The following is a 19974-nucleotide window of genomic DNA, read 5'->3' as shown; positions in this document are numbered from 1 at the left end:
TGGCAGCTTGATAGGGAAATGAATTGCACTGAATCTATAGATTGCTTTGGGTAGTATGCTCATTTTCACTATATTGATTCTTCTGAGCCATGAACACGGTGTATTTCTCCATCTATGTGTCCTCTTTGATTTCTTTCACCAAGTGTTTTATAGTCTTCTATATATAGGTCTTTTGTTTCTTTAGGTAGATATATTCCTAAGTATTTTACTCTTTTCATTGCAATGGTGAATGGAATTGTTTCCTTAATTTCTCTGTTTTCTCATTGTTAGTATATAGGAATGCAAGGGATTTCTGTGTGTTAATTTTATATTCTGCAACTTTACTATATTCATTGATTAGCTCTAGTAATTTTGTGGTGGAAAACAAAACATCTTAAAGAAGGAAAATCAACTAACTGCTTGTTTTTTTTTGAGATATGAAGTGCCTGGCTGGGCTGTTTGAAAACTCAAAAGAAACATTCTTAATGTCGATTAACTTTTCACGTGCATCTAACTGGGAACTTCAAAGCTGGAGTCGGGTTTTTGTAAGCTGACACAACTCTGATCTTACCTGCCCGCCCCTGCGCCCACGCGCACAGCCACGCTGGTCTAACCAGGTGCACCATGGAAAGGGCCGGGGGGTGGGGGTGGTCAACCCGGGAGGGTGGCTCTGCATCGGGACGGGAAGCACCAAGGGCCGTGAGAGCCACCCGCACATCACAGGTGTGGGGAGACGCCGTACAGCTTCTTCAAGTGTGAGGACCACAATGTCTCTGGGGGTTCCCTTCTGTCAAGAGGACAGAAGGAAAAGCAACAGAAGAAGGGAGCCTACGCCAGACTGGCAGGATAATCCCAAGTCCCCAGGGTGCCCCCTTGTCCCCACTGTTTAGCAGGTTGGGAAAGAGGGTTCGGGGTGGGGGTGGAGTGTGGGAAGGCAGTGCCGTCTACATTGAAGATCTGGGCCAAAGATAGAGAGACCTGTCTGAGCTGAAACCAAGCCCTACAGGTTGGCGGGGCAGGGAGGTTTCCTGAAAGCTGGGGATCCTCCCCGCAGAGAGGACATGAAAGTGGTTCTTCTGACAGGAGGGCACAGCTGGAAAGGGGGCTGAAAAGCTAGAGATGAGGCGTGGCCAGCAAGGGGATGTCTGTAAAAGCTTTAAAACTTGTGCTGCACCTGTTCTTGGTCCCAAAGAAAACCTGTGTTTAGCATCAAGTTCTAAGTTCCTCCTCTTTCTACACTATGATGCACCTTGATTATTCAAAACATTATAGCCTACGTGTGTATACTCAGCCGTGTCCAACTCATTTGCAACCCCATGGATTGTACCCGCCAGGCTCCTCTGTCCATGGGATTCTCCAGGCAAGAATACTGGAGTGGGTTGCCATGCCCCTTTCCAGGAACCTGAGTCTCCTGAATTGACAGGAGAATTCTTTACCACTGAGCCACCTTGGAAGCCCACAGTCTACGTGGTGGCCTTCAAAAGGACAAAAGAGAAAGGGACTGACGGATGCCTGGCCTGCCCCCCATTTATCACTGGCTGCAAGTGGAAAAGAAGCAGAGAGCCAACATCCAGAAGTTCCCCCACTAGGAACATAGTTCACACAAGCCCCGGGCATCCTAAAGAGAGGACAGACAACCACAGAAAGCGGCTTTTTGAGTAGACAACACACCTAAGACCTTCTCTTTTGCAACATAAACTAGAAAATGATCCTTAGAAGCATAAGTTGACAATTAAAGGACAATAAGTCTTTTCGTGGCATGTTTTTAACAAATCGTACTTTTTTGGAAAACTCATAATACTTGATCCAGTTCCCAAGTCTTTCCAATACAGTACCTTGAAAACTCTTTAACAAAGGCAAATTCTCAACTAAAAAAGAACTGGCTAAAGAACTATGACAAAGACAAGGAAATAAGAGCACAAAATTATTTTTATAAACCTCTGAAGTGACTTTCCATTGCTCCACAGTATGTCTGGGGAATGTATTGATATGTTATAGAGCATAAAATGATAATTAGGTAAGTTTTAAACACCCACTATCCCTGAAGGTGTAATAACATTCAACTTCCTGTTGAAGGATGGAGGGGACAAAAAGTGCTCACAGAACCCAGAAAGCTATCTTGAAACCAAGAAACGAGGCAGGAAGCTCTGTGTCATCAGTGGATCAGTTTGTTACAGGGTAACTTTCTCACATGGTGGGCCTGGGGTCAGGAGAGGGGGTGGCAACCTGGAAGCATTTGCAATCTGCACTCCTGGGGCGACAGGGACAACTTTACAGTTACCCTAGAGTGGTGGTAGGTGGGGCTTCCTTGGTGGCCCTGCCTGAGATGCAGGAGACTCAGGTTTGGTCCAGGTGGGGAAGATCTCCTGGCGAAGGGAATGGAGGTAGGTGCTTGGATAATGGAACGTGCATTTCTAAGTCAAGATTCACGAATGAGCAATGAGACTCACGGACTAACGGAGCACACAGGGCACCTGATCCTAATGATTACTAAACAGTTTCTAGTAACTGCAAAGCCCTTAACAACAGAGAAGTGACCCTCTGCACAGTTCAGTCCTGGGTCAGGGAGGGGATAGCACAGGATCGACTGTAATGGTACAAGATGGCATCAGTGATCCTAACGGCCATATATTTTTCCCAGAGAGAAATGACTCAGAGTAAATCTAATAAGTGGCAAGGATACTGAAAGCCCACTAAAGCCATCTTCCTTTTCTAATGCATTAATAATTGACTTAAAGACTAAATGTTACAAGGCCCAAAATTCAATATCAGAAATTCATTAATGTATTAAACAAACATTGATTACTACATTAGATGCACTATGAAATATATTTCACCTTTTTCAAAGCAATAAAAAATATGTGCACGACCTTTGGAAATAACTGTTAGGAAAAAATCATTTGGAATGTATTAATTTTATTTCTGAGAATAACAAATGAAATTACATCCTACAAAACAGAGGAATTGAGTCATCTTGAAGTTCATAGCCATCCTGGCAAAAGATGTGGTCAGTCACCTTCTCAGCAAGTTTGCAAAGATTCTTGGAAAGGATCTTAGCTGAAAATGTTCCCAAGTCCCCAGCAGAGGACCATTAGATGTGACTTCTGATCTAACCAAGCAGAACTAGTTATGACTCCTTCGTTCCAATCAATAAACTGTAACTGCAGTTACCATACTGTGTCATCGTTATCTGTCTACATCTTAATCTTGAACTTGACCATGAAATCCTTGACAAAGAAGACTGCCTTCTTTATCTTTGCTTCTCTACCACTAATGATAATACTAAAACCAGTATGATCTCACTGCAAATCCCTCTATCGAGATTCACTGTCTTTACAAATCAAAGGTCTGCAAAGTACAGTGGAGGATGAGGGGGTGAAATGCATCCCAAAGCCTGCGTGTGTACAGCCTGGGAGCTAAGCCTGTTTTTCACTTGTTTAAAGGTATGGGGTTGAGGTGGGAGGGAATCAAAGAACAGTAATATTTTGTGACATGTTAAAATTATATGAAATTCCAATCTCGAGTCTATAAATAAAGGGTTCCTGGAATGGAGCCACGCTCACTTGTTTCTACACTGCTTACCCCCGCTTTTGTGTGACAATGGCAAAGTCAGGTAGTGAAGAGAGAGACAGTGCAGTCCACAAGATCTACAGTATTTATTAGCTGCCTCTTTACAGGAAAAGTCTGCTGACCGCTGTTTACAGATTAAAGGAGGAAGAAAAGTGGCATACTCATTAAACATTTACTGAGGGGTTTACTCAGCAAACATTAAAAAAAAAGGAAGTATTAGACACTGTTACTGACTTTGCAGACAAGATTTAATATAATGTGTTAAGTGCAACTGGGGAAAGCGCTTGGGGAAGAGTGGAATGCAAATTCCAGGCAGAGAAAAAAGAATGAAAAAACTAGACTCTGCAAAGTGGCTTGACCTGTGTAAAGAACAGTGGAAGTGTTAGTCGCTCAGCCCGCCAGGCTCTTGTGTCCATGGAATTCTCCAGGCAAGAATCCTGGAGTGGGTAGCCACTCCCTTCTCCAGGGGCTATTCCCCACCCAGAGACCAAACCCAGGTCTCCTGCATTGCATGTGGATTCTTCACCATCTGAGCCACCAGAGAAGCCCAAGAATACTGGAGTGGTTAGCCTATCCCTTCTCCTGGGGATCTTCCCCAGCCAGGGATCAAATCCAGGTCTCCTGCATTGCAGGTGGATTCTTTACTGTCTGAGCCACCCAGGAAGCCCCGTGTAAAGAACAGGGGGACCTGCCAAGAAGGCAGAAGCCAGGCAAAGTGAACCCAGGACACGGATGGTCAAGTACTTTGTGTGCAAAGTTAGATTAAATACTTTTATTTTGCTCATCGCTACTTCCTTGACTTCACTTTTCATATCTGAGAACTGTTTAATTACCGGAATATCCCATATTTCACTCAGAGAAGGCAACGGCACCCCACTCCAGTACTCTTCCCTGGAAAATCCCATGGACGGAGGAGCCTGGTAGGCTGCAGTCCATGGGGTCGCTAGGAGTCAGATACGACTGAGCGACTTCACTTTCACTTTCATGCACTGGAGAAGGAAATGGCAACCCACTCCAGTGTTCTTGCCTGGAGAATCCCAGGGATGGGGGAGCCTGGTGGGCTGCCATCTACGGGGTTGCACAGAGTCGGACACGACTGAAGCGACTTAGCCCATATTTCACTAGCCCTTTCACTCTAATCTCCAAACCTCAAACTTCCACCCATGGCACCACCCTCAGATTATGACTTTGACTGCTACTTTATTGAGCAACTGAAGCCATTGGGAGAAATTTCCTAAATGCCCCACGACCCCTTCTATCCACCCACCTACAAGTTACCATTTCTGCCTAAACTAGACACTCTGTTTCCACTAGGTCTCTGAGCAATAAAGCCCAAATGGAATCTGGTGTTAATGGTACCTTTAAGATTTAAATTTTGGAAGAAGAGGTTAAGAACATCTTTGGCAGATGACTTGAAAGAAATTCCTGCCCCGCTACACATACCACTGGCTTCTCAATTAATAAAATAAAAGCACTACTGAAATCAAGCCCCTTAACGGGGGATAAATTATAAATGTTCTCTTCTTCTCTAGCATTTTAAAATTTACTGAAAGTAGTGTAATGATAAAAGAAAATAATAACCATCAATATGATTTAACCTAAATTTTTTGACAGTATTTCTCACTGAATGGGAAAATAATGCCAAGGTACCCACATGATAAGTCACACAGTACCTTTTCTTATACAGAGTGTTAGCTGCTCAGTTGTGTCTGACTCTGCAACCCCATGGACGGTCCATGGAATTCTCCAGGCAAGCATACTGGAGTCAGTTGCCATTTCCTTCGCCAGGGGATCTTCCTGACTCAGGGATTGAACCTGGGTCTCCCACACTGCAGGCAGATTCTTTACCATCTGAGCCACCAGGGAAGCCCTTTCTTATACATAACAGGTTCCTAAAAACTTGTGCTTAAAACTACCCTAATCTGGTTAATTCACACACTAGCAAAGATTCCAATTTATTAGAATACTATGAAATTCTTTTATACAATCATCCCTCTCAAACTCAAGGGCAGAGGTTACAAATTGTATTTATCTTGGTATTTCTGGCACACAGTTTAGTATATGGAATATAAAAGACACTCAACTAGATCTGTATTAATAAATTTGTTCTTGCCTTGAATGTGAGATTTCCCTATACTAAATCCTGTCTGAAGGAAAATACACTTAAACAGCACATATTCGAGGATTAATTGATTTCCTAAAGGAAGTGAACCTTAAATATCCATTCCAAGGACTGATGCTGAAGTTGAAGTCCCAATACTTTGGCCACCTGATGCAAAGAATAGACTCACTGGAAAAGACCCTGATGCTGGGAAAGTTTGAGGGCAGGAGGAGAAGGGGTCGACAGAGAATGAGATGGTTGGACAGCATCATTGACTCGATGGAAATGAGTTTCAGCAAATCCAGGAGATGGTGAAGGACAAAGAAGCCTGACTTGCTGCAGTCCATGGGGTTGCCAAGAGTCGGAACACGACTTAGCGACTGAACAACAACAATAATGCCTTACAAGTTAGCGTTTAACCCAAACACCCCAAAAGCCCTAACTGCCTAAATAATGTCCTTTTGTATGCAGTCTTCCCTAAAAACATGTAATATTGCTCTCTGGTTGGAAGCAAAAGAATTTTTGCTAAATTCCATGAGAATTTAGAGTCTGGCATCCCTGGGTTGGAATCTCAGCCATTCTTGCTAGTTGGGACCTAAATAAGTGACTTAATCTTTTGCGGGGACCGTTTTCCACATCTGCCCCGTGGAATAAAACCCCTCCGACCTCAGAAGGATGCCGGCGAGACTGAGTAAGATAATACTGAACCTCGCCTACGGCCGGGAGTCCAACATACACTCTCTGACTCCCCTTCTGCTCCTGCAGAACCAGGACGTCCTCCCTGGAAAGTAGATTCTTCCAGACTTATTTATTTAGAAACGCCTTATGAATACATTATGACACATTCATGCAACAGAATACCAGGTAACTGTCAAAAAGTTACATATCATATGTACATATAAAACTCTTTGGCCAGGATATCAGAAGAGCCAGAGGTTAAAGCGTCTGCCTGCAATGCGGGAGACCTGGGTTCGATCCCTGGGTCGGGAAGATCCCCTGGAGAAGGAAATGGCAACCCACTCCAGTATTCCTGCCTGGAGAATCCCATGGACGGAGGAGCCTGGTGGGCTACAGTCCACGGGGTCGCAAAGAGTCGTTCACGACTGAACGACTTCACTCATCCACGCCTTGGGAGCCAGGAGCAACCTTGCTGCAGCTCCGAGAGCCTCCAGCCTCCTGAGCGTTCGCATTTTAAGTACTTTCACGCCTGGAGCCCGTCCTGGCGTTTTCGGAATGAGAATCGGGTGTTTCTCCCCTGACTGCGCCCGGGCTCTGCGCATCCCTCCGCAGTCCTCCTGAGGCGCGGGGTTGGGGGGCAACCAAGCCCCCAGGGGACCCCGTTCGGGGCGGGTCAGAGGACCGTCCTTCTCCACACGTCCCCTCCTAACGACGCCGGAGGATGGGGACCGTCCGGCCGAGCCCGGGGGCCGTCCCGCGGCCGGACGCCCCGAGCCCTGGAGGGGAGCGGGCAGCACCCCCACAGGACGCACCCTCGAGCCTCGGGGCCCATCCTGCCCCCAGCGCCCGCTCGGCCGTTCCGCGCCCCGGACCCCCGGCTCGCCCGGACCCTCCTCGAGCCCTCACGCCTCCCCGAGGGGATACAGCTCCAGGGCGGGGCCTCCCACGCCGCAGCCCCCAGCGCCCGCCTCACCTCACGGACGGGCCGCGGGGTCCGCGAGCACCTCAGCTTCTAACTGGATCCGAGAGTGCGGCCGCGCGCGCGCCCCCGACGCCGCAGGCCCGCGAGAGGCGGGGCGGGGCGGGCGCGGCGCCGGAAGTCGCGCTCCGCCCCGCGCCCGACGCACCTGGGGCGGGGCTGCCCGAGACGCGGCCTGCGGGCGCGCGCGCTCCCGCCTCTCGGCCCCGAGAAGCGTGTGGGCGGGGCTACGAGGAGGCGGGGTTACGGGGGTGGGGAAAGCCCTGAGGAGGCGGGGTTACGGGGCGGGGCGAGTGGGCCCTCCGGGCCGCGCGTCTTCGGAGGCCCCTGCTCTTGGGATGTGCCTCCTCCGCGGAGACCTCGCCCCGCTCCCCTTGGAGGCTCAGGCAGAAACCACGGGTTGAGGTCAGGCCTCCAGTTTGAGCCCAAACCCTGCAGCCTCCTGGCGGGTGACTTTGGTGCACACTGCCCTCTTATCTGCCTCCTGAGTCACATACTTCAAGACTCCTTTATTTTCTGCTTCCCGGCTTTTGAACGGTCCTCTCCCAGGTTTTCCCAGGAGGCTCAGTGGTAAAGAATCCACCTGTCAATGCTGGAGACGCTGGTTCGATCCCTGGGTGGAAGAGATCCCCTGGAGGAGGAAATGGCAGTCACTCCAGTATTCTCACCTGGAGGATCCCATGGACAGAGGAGCCTGGCGGGCTCCAGTCCACAGGGTCATAAAGAGTCGGACACTACTGAGAACTCACTCATGCTCCCACATCGGCGTCCAGCAGCCCCTTTCTTCCTCCCGTCGCCCGCATTGGGTGCAAGGTGCCCCTGTCCCCACCAGACCCAGACCTAGGACATCTGGACGCCAAGGATGTGTCCTCCTGAGAGTCTGGCATGTGGCAGATCCTGACTCTTCCAAATGGCCCGAGACATATGGCATCTGTGGGAGGTTCTACACTGCAGTTATTTTTGGTAAAAGTGTAAACTGGTGTTCTGAGTTTTATTGCCCAAGTGACCTAAATGCTGGTCAAAATTATTGCAAAGGAAAGAAAAGCTCACAACAGACTTTGTCCCCTAGATTTCTGTAGGGTCACATTTCTTGGCACAGTTTTTCACTTTTGGGGAATTTAAGTTCTAAAAAAATTCCCTTGATCCTGTATACATCAAGTAATTTTTAAAAATCTTATCTTAGTTTTTCTGCTTCTTGAATTTAAACCAAATCTCCACCACAGCCACTCTACTAAGTTCTATCCCAAAAATACATAAATATGTATGTGTGTGTATATATATATATATCAAGAAAACAAATGTTATTTCTCCTATTTAATATGGATTAAATAGGAAATTCAAAGAGCTACAGTGAAATCCACGTTGATTGAAAACCTGGCAGTGAGACATGGGAGAAGGGAGATAGAACGTCCTAGAAACTAGGACGTTGGAGAACCGAGGAGGACAAGTAGTGAAAACTATACATGATACATTTTTTTTTCTTGAAATATCCAAGACATTCTAGTTACAAATTCAGAAGAGTATATTCTTAATGCCCTAGGATTTGTGGGCAAGTGAATAAATGGAGGTCAAAAATAAATCTATTAAATAAACAAACCTACCTGTGAAAATGTGTTACTGAAAATATACATTCACCCCAATTCTCCAGCTGTACTTCTCACTAGTAGCTTCAACCAGCTTTAACGTCAGAAGTCTAGGCATCGTTTCTACCGCTCTTCTAGACATTTGTTTCCTGGTTTCTTACCCTTGCAATGTTCTCTGTCATTCAGTCTGCTCTTACTTCTACTCTTGCTTCAAGATACCATGACCAAAACCCTAAAAAGCTCATCACCCTAGACAAAACGATCTCACTTTCCTCTACTAGACACAGGCAACCCTCTTGTTCACCTGGTTTTCCTTATGTACTGTCCCTTCAATTGTATCGATACAGTCTGAGATTAACAACTTTTTTTCCTGCTTCCTTTTTCTTGGTTTACTTCTAATTGAAGGATGATTACAATATTGTGTCGGCTTCTGCCATACATCAACATGGATCAGCCACAGGTTTCCATATAACAGGTGTTTCTTGTGCCAACTTAAATCCCCAGGTCTGTGTGCATGGTAACAGTGGGCAGTAAATGTTGCGGCTAACCCTGCTGATGAGAAAACGCGTCCAACAGTATGCAAACATTGTCATTAATATTTCCACGAAAGGTCACACCATGCACTGCACAAAATCTACCTAATAAAAGCAAGACGTTAAACCCCTCTCAGGGATGGATGAAAAGTTATGATGATAATACGGATTCTGGAATCCTATAACAGAGAGCATACTAAATAAGATCTTTTTAATAAAAAGACGACTGCAAAGTGATGCACTGGTCATGCCATGTTCCACCGTCTCTTTGAGCCAGCTGCTTATCAGCCTGCGTGTACCTGGTAAACAATTTATTCACATCATCTTGATCTACATTTCCATGGTTACCAGGTTCCAGGACTCAATAAGTAACTGCAGGGACGATGTTCCTTTCTGAGACTCTGTCTCTAGGAAACAGCAAACAAGCTATACTGCCTGGTTGTCATGGTGGCAACCCAAATGCCCATTTCTCATTAATAGATTTCTAGACAAACAAGTCACATGGGAACACACAGCGTAGAAGCCGTAGACCGAGATGGAACAGGTTGCTGGTCAAACAAAAGAAATGAGGACACAAAATTTTCATGCATTTAATGTAGAGAAAAAGAATTTGTTTTGCTTGCTGAACACCAGACCCGCTGCTGATGAACAAAGGAGTCTGTTTATGCTGCTTTTTTACTTGCTGGAGACCAAAGCCTTTCTTCATGGCTTTTTCATGCCAAGAATTTAAGAACAAAACTGCTAAGTTGTTAGGGCGTTTTTTTTTCTGACATCAAATCAGTACATTATTTTGCATGATATCAATACCCTGAAATTACACAATCCATTATGTAAATCTATTACTACGAAACAGTTTATTATTATTCTTTGTTTTTAAGCACTTACCATTTCTACAAGCTAAAAAGAATGCCAAGAGAGAGATGTGGTTTCTAAAGTCAGGGTTTAACTCCGGTGTAACTTTGAAGAATTTCAAATCGGTAGTTTTTTCTAGAGTACAGCAAAACAAATCAAGAAACACAGCTTTGACCAACAAAGCTGACAGAGAATCTATTTAACAATAGATTTAACGATAGTCTTGAAGGATAGATTTCCAAACTACCATCATTACTGAATTTGTTTTCTGTTTCGGTATTTTTTTGACCATGATGCATGCGGGATCTTAGCTCCCAGACCAGGGACTGAACCCACACCCCTGAATTGGAAGGCAAAGCCTTAACCCCTGGACCGCCAGGGAAGTCCCCACACTGCCATCTTAAATGGGGCTGAGGTTGTTAATAAATGGCTTAGGGAAGTGACTAATGATTGGTGGAAGGTCAGACAAGGGAATGACTTCCAAAGGTAGTTTTAGTTCATTTGGCTTTTAATACTTGCTATTATTACTAATTACCATCATTGTTTTCATTACCTTGAGAAGGATTTCAAGTATTCTATTCTTTCTTTGTGTTTCCCCAAATGGAAAAATTACTCAAGAAGATAAATATTTGAAAACCTAGACAAATTTGATAGGTAAAAACTCAGTCAACCAACAGTTAACTCTGGAGTGGCTCATTGTCTTGCTTAGCAAGAACCCCAACTTTGCAGGGGAACCAAAAATGTCAACAAATCAACAATTATTCTAAGACCAAATAATAATAATAATATAAAGAGGACCCCCTGTTCCATTGTTAAACCACGTGGTGCAAACGATAAAGTACCATAGGAAAAAATCACTGAGAGCTAGAGTTACCAGGTGCCCCAGAGCGGACGATGGGCAGATAAATTTAACCAGAGTGGAGAATATATCAAAGGGCACAGAGAAATAGGCCTGCATAGGTTTTTATAAGCTCTGAATGATCAACTTACCTAAAGAATACTATATGCGCTGAAGAAGAGATGACTTAGTCTGTGTGTTCTCTCCCTCTACAGTACGGAAAACGGGCTCGAGTGCTGAAGGCAAACCAGCACAGGAAGAGAGCTGAAACTCCAGATGGCTGAGGAGACAGTAAGCGAACACCTATCTACTTCAAATAAGTTCATGTTTCTGGGCACAAATTACATCCCACAGCTGCTTATGGGAACCTGAGACCTACTGCATTGCTGATAAGCTCAGTGAAACTGTAAAAATTGAAAAAATAATAGATCATCAGCTTTCTAAAAAAAAAAAATCGTTAAAAGACAGTGAAAACTTGAAAACAGAAAAGTAAAACTCCAGAGTCCTTCATTAAATATATTTTATGAATGTTTAGTGGAGAAGGCAATGGCCCCCCACTCCAGTACTCTTGCCTGGAAAATCCCATGGGCGGAGGAGCCTGGTAGGCTGCAGTCCATGGGGTCACTAAGAGTCGGACACAACTGAGCGACTTCACTTTCACTTTTCACTTTCATGCATTGGAGAAAGAAATGGCAACCCACTCCAGTGTTCTTGCCTGGAGAATCCCAGGGACTGGGGAGCCTGATGGGAGGCTGTCTATAGCGTTGCACAGAGTTGGACACGACTGAAGTGACTTAGCAGCAGCAGCAGTAGCAGCAGCATGACTGTTTAGAAAAGAGTGGTTGCTAAGAACCAGTATAACTAAATTAAAGCTAAGTCATACTATTCTTCTGTTTTGATCCTCTCATTAAAAATGGGGATTATATAGTCACAACATAAGTTAATTTCAAAGCATTTAATCTGATCCTTCATGATGTTTGTGGATGAGGCTCTAAAATAAGGTTGTTGTTGTGAATTTGCTAAGTCATGCCCAACTCTTTTGCAACCCAATGGACTATAGTACGCCAGGCTCCTCTGTCCATGGAATTACCCAGGCAAGAACCGGAATGGGTTGCCATTTCCTTCTTCTGGATCTTCTACCTAGGGATCGAACCTGCGTCTTCTGCATTGACAGGTGGATTCTTTACCACCGAGCCAACTGAGCTAAAATAAGGACTCAACATAATTATAATTAGGTACACTCAAAGTCTGTTGGATAACTGTAGCCAATTTTTGTTGATAGTTTTTGATAACTTACATAGGTTCGGATGTAGAAAATCATTTTCTGGTCAAATCACAGTATGAAACAAAACCTATATAGCGTAAAAAACAGGACTGAAGGCAGTACTGGGGAACTAAATTATTTTAACAATTTTAACACTGAGCCAAAACCTAAATATAACACTTAACAGAAATATAGACGACTCTTGAGAGTCCCTTGGACTGCAAGGAGATCAAACCAGTCAGTCCAAAGGAAATCAACCCTGAATATCCATTGGAAGGACAGATGCTGAAGCTCAAACTCTAATACTTTGGTCACCTGATGTGAAGAACTGACTCATTGGAAAAGACCCTGATGTTGGGAAAGATTGAAGGTGGGAGGAGAAGGGGGTGACAGAGGATGAGATGGCTGGATGGCATCACCGACTCAATGGACATGGGTTTGAGCAAACTCTGGGAGATGGTGATGGACAGGGAGGCCTGGTGGGCTGCAGAGTGGGACACGACTAAATGACTGAACAACAGCAAGGAACAGTGACTTTAAAGGACACCAGTGTGTTAGCTTATAGTCCTGCAGGTTAGAAGTCCACCACGTAGTTCCTCTGGGCTAACACTGAGGTGCTGGCCCAGCTGCATGTCCTGCTCGAGGCTCTGAGGCAGAGTCTGAGTCTGATCTCTCCTGTCCCTCCCTGCCTCTTCATGGCCAGCAGTGGGGGGTCAGATCCTCAGCACACAGCCTGCTGACAGCGCTCCCGTCTTCCTCTTCTACTTTTAAGGGTCCTTGAGATTACACTGGCCCCACCCAGATGATCCAGGATAATCTCCCTATTTTAAGGCAGGCTGATTAGCAAATGTAATCCTCTTTCTCCATGTGAAGTAACACATTCACAGGTTCTGGGGGGTCAGGACGTGTATGTCTTTGGATGGATGGGGGCGTTATTCTGCCTATTCCGGAGGCAGGTGAATCCCAAGAGGGAGCCTGGCAAAGGGACCCTCAGGTGAAGCAAGGAAAGTGCTAAGAGATGTGACGGTCAGCTCCCCGCGTGGACTAGTAAACGCCCACTGGGCAGATACTAACACCTCTGGGTGGTGGTGACGTGGCTACACCAGCATCCAGACTATTTTGTGTTTCTGCAGCTTTTTTTTGTTTTGTTTTTTTAACTGGAACAAATGTTGTTATTCAGTCGCTAAGTTGTGTCCAACTCTCTGTGACCCCGTGGACTGCAGCACACCAGACTCCCCTGTCCTTCACCATCTCCCAGAGCTTGCTTAAACCCATGTCCATTGAGTTGGTGATGCCATCCAACCATCTCATCCTCTGCCATCCCCTTCTGCTCCTGCCCTCAGTCTTTCCTAGCATCAGGGTCTTTTCCAGTGGGTCGGCTCTTCCCATTAGGGGGCCAAAGTATTGGAGCTTCAGCTTCAGCATCAGTCCTTCCAGTGAAAATTCAGGACTGATCTCCTTTAGGATGGACTGGTTGGATCTCCTTGCAGTCCAAGGGACTCTCAAGAGTCTTCTCCAACACCACAGTTCAAAAGCATCAATTCTTCGGCGCTCAGCTTTCTTCACAGTCCAACTCTCACATCCATACATGACCACTGGAAAAACCATAGCCTTGACGGACCTTTGTTGACAAAGTAACGTCTCTGCTTTTTAATATGCTGTCTAGGTTGGTTATAACTTTCCTTCCAAGGAGTAAGCGTCTTTTAATTTCATGGCTGCAATACCATCTGCAGTGATTTTGGAGTCCCCCAAAATAAAGTCAGCCACTGTTTCCACTGTTAAGGACTTGAAAATGCTAACGCACCAGAGATGACAAGTAAATGGGCTTCATGGGTGGAGTCAACATACAATGAAGAAATGCGTTTGAAGCAGGGGGGCTCCCCTGGTGGTCCAGTGGTTAGGACTCTGCACTTCCACGGCAAGGAGCAGGGTGCGATCCCTGATCAGGGGACTAGATCCCACAGCCCCCCCACCCCAAAAAAGCTTTTTATCTACTAGTACTGTTTTTTTTTTAAGTTTTTTTATGTGGACCATTTTTTAAAGAGTCTTTATTGAATTTGATGCAATATTGTTTCTGTTTTTTTTTTTTTTGTCTGTTTTTAGCTGGGGGGGATGTGTGGTCTAAGCTCTGGACCAGGGATGGAACGCGAACCCTGGGCAGCGGAAGTCAAAGTCCCAACCACCGGACCACCAGGGAAGTCCCTCTGCTCTTAATTTCCCTGAAAATATTCTTTTTTCATTTAAGCTTTACTGATATTAACTTTCAATATTTGTTCCTTGAACATTTCCACCACGTTCTCTTCATGAATCCGTCCCTTGGGTTTGTCAGTCATACACGCGGGGTGCCTGTTATATAGCCCGTACATCTTATATATCCCTAAGCATTAGGGTTAGCAAAGTAAACACCAATAGCATGGACCAGCTGTTTAGGAGTTTAAATTGGACTGAGGTCTATCGACAAAAACGGGAAGTGGCAGGGAGGTGTGGTCAGAGCATCGAGGAGAGGGCGATGGTAAGACGACCTTAAGGGATTCATCTGGTACAGGCCCGAGAAGTCCAGAAGTCACTGTACATTATTAATAAGATCTGAAGGCAAAGATGGAATTAGGCTCAGGGAAGGAGAGGCCGTTACCTTCAGTATTTCAGCCTCTTCCTTCTTTACATTTTTCCTTCCCTCGACTCTCTCTACAAGCTCAACTAGATCCTGCTTTAAAGTTCCTTCCAAAAGACAATTGGATGTCAACTCCCTTAAGTGAAATTTTCAAAGGTTTCCTATTTGAGAAGCCCTTTGTCTATCATCCATGTTTATCCAACCCCGTATTCTCTTAAATCAATGATCAAATTTATTTCAGAACACTTGGTTTCTCTATCCAATTAGGCATTTTTATTATGGGCACTTTTATTAGATGATCATGACACAATTAAAAAGTGAAAAACACGTTTTCTGGTTTGGAGTTTCATTCCAGTGCTTATCTTCCTTGGCAGCTAGATGGCGCTCGCATGCCTGAGAGACAAAAATGCTGATTCCGTTTACCTTGGAAACAAGTGAACCTGAGCAATCAGGACCCGAGAAGAGGAAACAGCCCAGACTGCATTGTAGGTGTTTCTGGCTCTTAAATTTATCCTTAAAAAGTAAAACTGCACACCTCCCAATCAGTCCAGTGGTTAATACTCCACACTTTCAATGCAGGTTCCTCCCCTGGTCAGGAAGCTAAGATCCACATGCTTTGCCCTTTGGCCGAAAAACTAAATTAAAAAAAAAAGTAAAACAAGCATATTCCTTTCTTTCAGGAAAGTAAGAACAGTAAGAAATTTTAAATTAAAGTACATGCCCATCTTGTATCACCTCATCCTGACCCAAGCTTTATTTTCATTTCTTTTATTTTGACATTCTAGTAATATACTGTCTTGTAACATCCCAACCTGGCAAATGGGCTTCCCTGGTAGCTTAGCTGGTAAAGAATCCTCCTGCAAGGCAGGACACTTGGGTTTGATCCCTGGGCTGGGAAGATCCCCTGCAGGAGGGCATGGTAACCCACTCCAGTATCCTTGCCTGGAGAATCCCAGGGACAGAGGAGCCTGGTGGGCTATACAGTCCATGGGGTCACAAAGAGTTGGACCCGACTAAGCCACCTGGCAAATGGCACTACTTGCTATTCTCTGTTTGTGTGCCCCCTCTCTCCCATCTTCTTGGCTAAACGGAGGCTTTTCTCTCCATCTGGAAGCCCCACTCCCTCCCTCCTAATCCCCCACCTCCGTTACACTATTAGAAACCTCACTCATTCTCCCAGACACACTTCAAGTGGTCCCTCTTCCAGGACACCACTACCGCAAGAAGATGTTTTCTTTGGGTTCCGTTTCCCCTCTTCTAGCAAGCTTACTGTTTTGTTTAATAATAAATGTAGCATGTATCACTGCACCATGATATGCACTTCTCTAGCACTTAAAGATTTTCTGCCTTACGATTATTTATGAACAGTTTTTTATCTCTGGGCTATAAAATGTTTGCCTCTTCCGTGTGGAGACTCTCTCAGTCATCTTTATATTTCCTTAAGTATTTGTGTGCATGCTCAGTCGCTGAGCATGTTGGTTGACTGAGTGGTGTCTGAATCTTTGCAATGCTACGGACTGCAGCCCACCAGGCTCCTCTGTCCAGGGGATTTTCCAGGCAACAGTACCAGAGTGGGTTGCCATTTCCTCTGGATCTTCCCGACCCAGGGATTGAACCTGCATCTCCTGCATTGGCAGGCGGGTGGATTCTTTACCACTGAGCCAGCTGGGAAGCCCTCATGAAGTATTTAGCACGGTATTATTTACTAAGTTGATTTCAACAATATCCATACATTTCGTTGCCCAGAACTCTTAAGAATCAAAGTGAGATGATGATTCTTCGTGACAGTCTCTTGAATAATTTGGATAAAGTTCATTAGCAGGACATGCAGAACCGAATCATCTTTCCATCTAGAAATGACATCATGACATGAGACACCAATGTTTTAGAAATGACAGGAGCAGTGTAACTATTTTAAAACATAAAGGTGAGCTCAAAAGAGAGAAAGCAACAGCTTCAGATGCTAGAAATGAAGAAATTCAAATTCACAGTAGTAAAAAGGTCCAGGAATTGAGGTTTTAACTCCATGTCGATGTGACCCTCGAGCCACTTAATGAGAAGCTGGAGATGAAATTCCTGTATAAATCAGGACCCAAAAGAGACTGTCAGTGTTTGAAGGCTCAGGATGTTGCCAAGCTTATTCTCTCGCAGCAGCCTCGGTTGGGTAGGGAAAGTACTCGTTCCCATGAAAATTCCAAGTCCCAATCTTTGGAGGTCCAATTTTACATGTTGGGGGAAACTACAATAAACGAATGTTGATTCTTGTACAACCAACTTTGATCGTACATTATAACTTTGATCACTGATGCAGGAGAATATTGATTTAAGAAATAATGCATTCTAATGAAGAAAATTAAAATGTTGTGACATGAAAAAAAGGGAGGTTGCAGTTGAAACATTCTGTGTTTCTCAATTCTGGTTTTTCTGAGAGGAGGTTCAATCACTGGTTAATTTCAGGTATTGCAAAATCAAGTATGCAAGTTAAAAATTTATAGTCACCTGTTTGTTGCAACATTTCAGTTCAGTTCAGTTCAGTCGCTCAGTCGTGTCCGACTCTTTGCGACCCCATGAATTGCAGCACGCCAGGCCTCCCTGTCGGTCACCAACTCCCGGAGTTCACTGAGACTCACGTCCATGGAGTCAGTGATGCCATCCAGCCATCTCATCCTCTGTCGTCCCCTTCTCCTCCTGCCCCCAATCCCTCCCAGCATCAGAGTCTTTTCCAATGAGTCAACTCTTCTCATGAGGTGGCCAAAGTACTGGAGTTTCAGCCTCAGCATCATTCCCTCCAAAGAAATCCCAGGGTTGATCTCCTTCACAATGCACTGGTTGGATCTCCTTGGAGTCCAAAAGACTCTCAAGAGTCTTCTCCAACACCACAGTTCAAAAGCATCAGTTCTTCAGCGTTCAGCTTTCTTCACAGTCCAACTCTCACATCCATACATGACCACTGGAAAAACCATAGCCACCATTAGACGGACCTTTGTTGGCAAAGTAATGTCTCTGCTTTTGAATATGCTATCTAGGTTGGTCATAACTTTCCTTCCAAGGAGTAAGCGTCTTTTAATCTCATGGCTGCAGTCACCATCTACAGTGATTTTGGAGCCCCAAAAAATAAAGTCTGACACTGTTTCCACTGTTTCCCCATCTATTTGCCATGAAGTGATGGGACCAGATGCCATGATCTTTGTTTTCTGAATGTTGAGCTTTAAGCCAACTTTTTCACTCTCCACTTTCACTTTCATCAAGAGGCTTTTTAGTTCCTCTTCACTTTCTGCCATAAGGGTGGTATCATCTGCATATCTGAGGTTATTGATATTTCTCCCAGGAATCTTGTGATTCCAGCTTGTGCTTCTTCCAGCCCAATGTTTCTCATGATGTACTCTGCATATAAGTTAAATAAACAGGGTGACATTTAAGAACACTCAATTCTTTCCATCTGCCTGCAATGCAGGAGACCTGGGTTCGATCCCTGGGTTGGGAAGCTCCCCTAGAGAAGGAAATGGCAACCCACTTCAGTATTCTTGCCTGGAGAATCCCATGGAGAGAGGAGCCTAGTAGGCTACAGTCCACAGGGTCGCAAAGAGTTGGACACGACTGATCGACTTCACTTTACTTTCACTTTCAATTCTTTAATAGCAAATGGAAGACACAATTAATAGATACAAAGATACGTTGCTACAGAATATATGGATACTGAACACACAAACAGAAAGGGATGGACTGACCAGGAAAGTAGATTCATGAGACACACAAGACACCAAAAACCCGTGGAGGTTTACTGTGGCCCCCTGCGTTCTCTGCTCAAGCCACTTGGATAAAAATCCATGGATGCTCAGCAAGTTATCAGCGATGGGTTACAACTGTAGCTAGACATCCCAGTTGCTAAGTCTGGTAGAGAAAGGATGAATTGGCTCCAGACACGTTCCATCTGCTCTTCCTCAACGCTGGTCCTCCCAGCCACAATGTTAGCAGAGAAAGAGGATGCAGAAAAATGGGAGACGGGCCGCCTGAGCATTTCCTAACAGAGGATTCAGGTAACCTGGTCCTTCTGTCTCAACTGCAGCCCTCCCTAAGGACACCCCGAACACACTCTTTTCCCTTGCCTCTGCTGTTGGCTTTAAATGGATCCAGCAAACCATGGGCTTCCAGCATCTTAATTTGCTCTGTGAGCCTTTCTGAGCAAACCCCTTGGTAGTGAGCTTGGAAGCTTCCATTGCATCACGAGAATTCCCCAGGGCATACCACTAAGGAGAGATAAACATGTGTGTGCGCATGTGTTCAGTCCTCTCTGACTCTCTGTGACCCCCTGGACTAGCCCGCCAGGCTCTTCTGTCCATGGGATTCTCCAGGCAAGAATACTGGAGTGGGTTGCCATTCCCTTCTCCAGGGGATCTTCCCCACCCATGGATTGAATCCAGGTCTCCTGCATTGCAGGCGGATTCTTTCCTGTCTGAGCCACCAGGGAAGCCCATATATATATATATATATATGACTGTTATGACTGTTTAAAAAAAAAACTGGCATTTTTCACATTGCAGTGGGCACAGAGGAAGAATTAAATTTGAGCCTAATTTAATTCCAAGTACATTACACACTTAATTATATATTTTCCTGTTCAATGTAAACAGCATTCGACATTTAAGAAATTAGAATTGCTATACCTGCACTTCTAAATTGAACAAAACAAGCGTCGCTGAATTGACTTTTTTAAAGAACCACAAGAGTTTTGTTTTATGTTTTTTTTTTTCCTGAAATAGCACATTCTTCTATATGAAGAACTGGAATTTTTACTCTATATCCTGCCCACTCATCACTCTGCTCAGATTAGCATTTCAATTCCTCAACGCAGAGGTCTGCTGTTATTGTTGTTTCTATTTATGGCAGACGAAAGCCAGTACTGATGCTATAAAAATAACATTAAGATACAAACTCAAAGCTCATAAGAAAAACTTTCTGTGTGTACTTGGTTGCATAAGTTGTGTC

The 19974-nt window shown here is 44.9% G+C and overlaps 1 protein-coding gene across 4 annotated transcripts in view; it reads right to left on the bottom strand.

Annotated features, from left to right (window-relative positions):
* ABCA5 (ATP binding cassette subfamily A member 5) overlaps nucleotides 1–7420 on the bottom strand; it is a 62833-nt gene extending 55413 nt beyond the window's left edge. For 3 of the 4 annotated variants that reach the window (XM_061392989.1, XM_061392990.1, XM_061392991.1), the window contains exon 1: nucleotides 7302–7414. The gene's annotated coding sequence lies outside the window, so the exon portion shown is untranslated. Of the gene's footprint in view, nucleotides 1–7301 lie in introns of all 4 variants that reach the window. The other variant, XM_061392992.1, reaches the window with a different exon arrangement.
* Nucleotides 7421–19974: the final 12554 nt, after the last annotated feature.

Source organism: Bos javanicus, chromosome 19 (genome assembly GCF_032452875.1).
Source record: "Bos javanicus breed banteng chromosome 19, ARS-OSU_banteng_1.0, whole genome shotgun sequence".
Classification (NCBI taxonomy): domain Eukaryota; kingdom Metazoa; phylum Chordata; class Mammalia; order Artiodactyla; family Bovidae; genus Bos; species Bos javanicus.
Note: the sequence above shows the minus strand (reverse complement) of the source record. Positions and strands in the feature narration are given on the sequence as shown.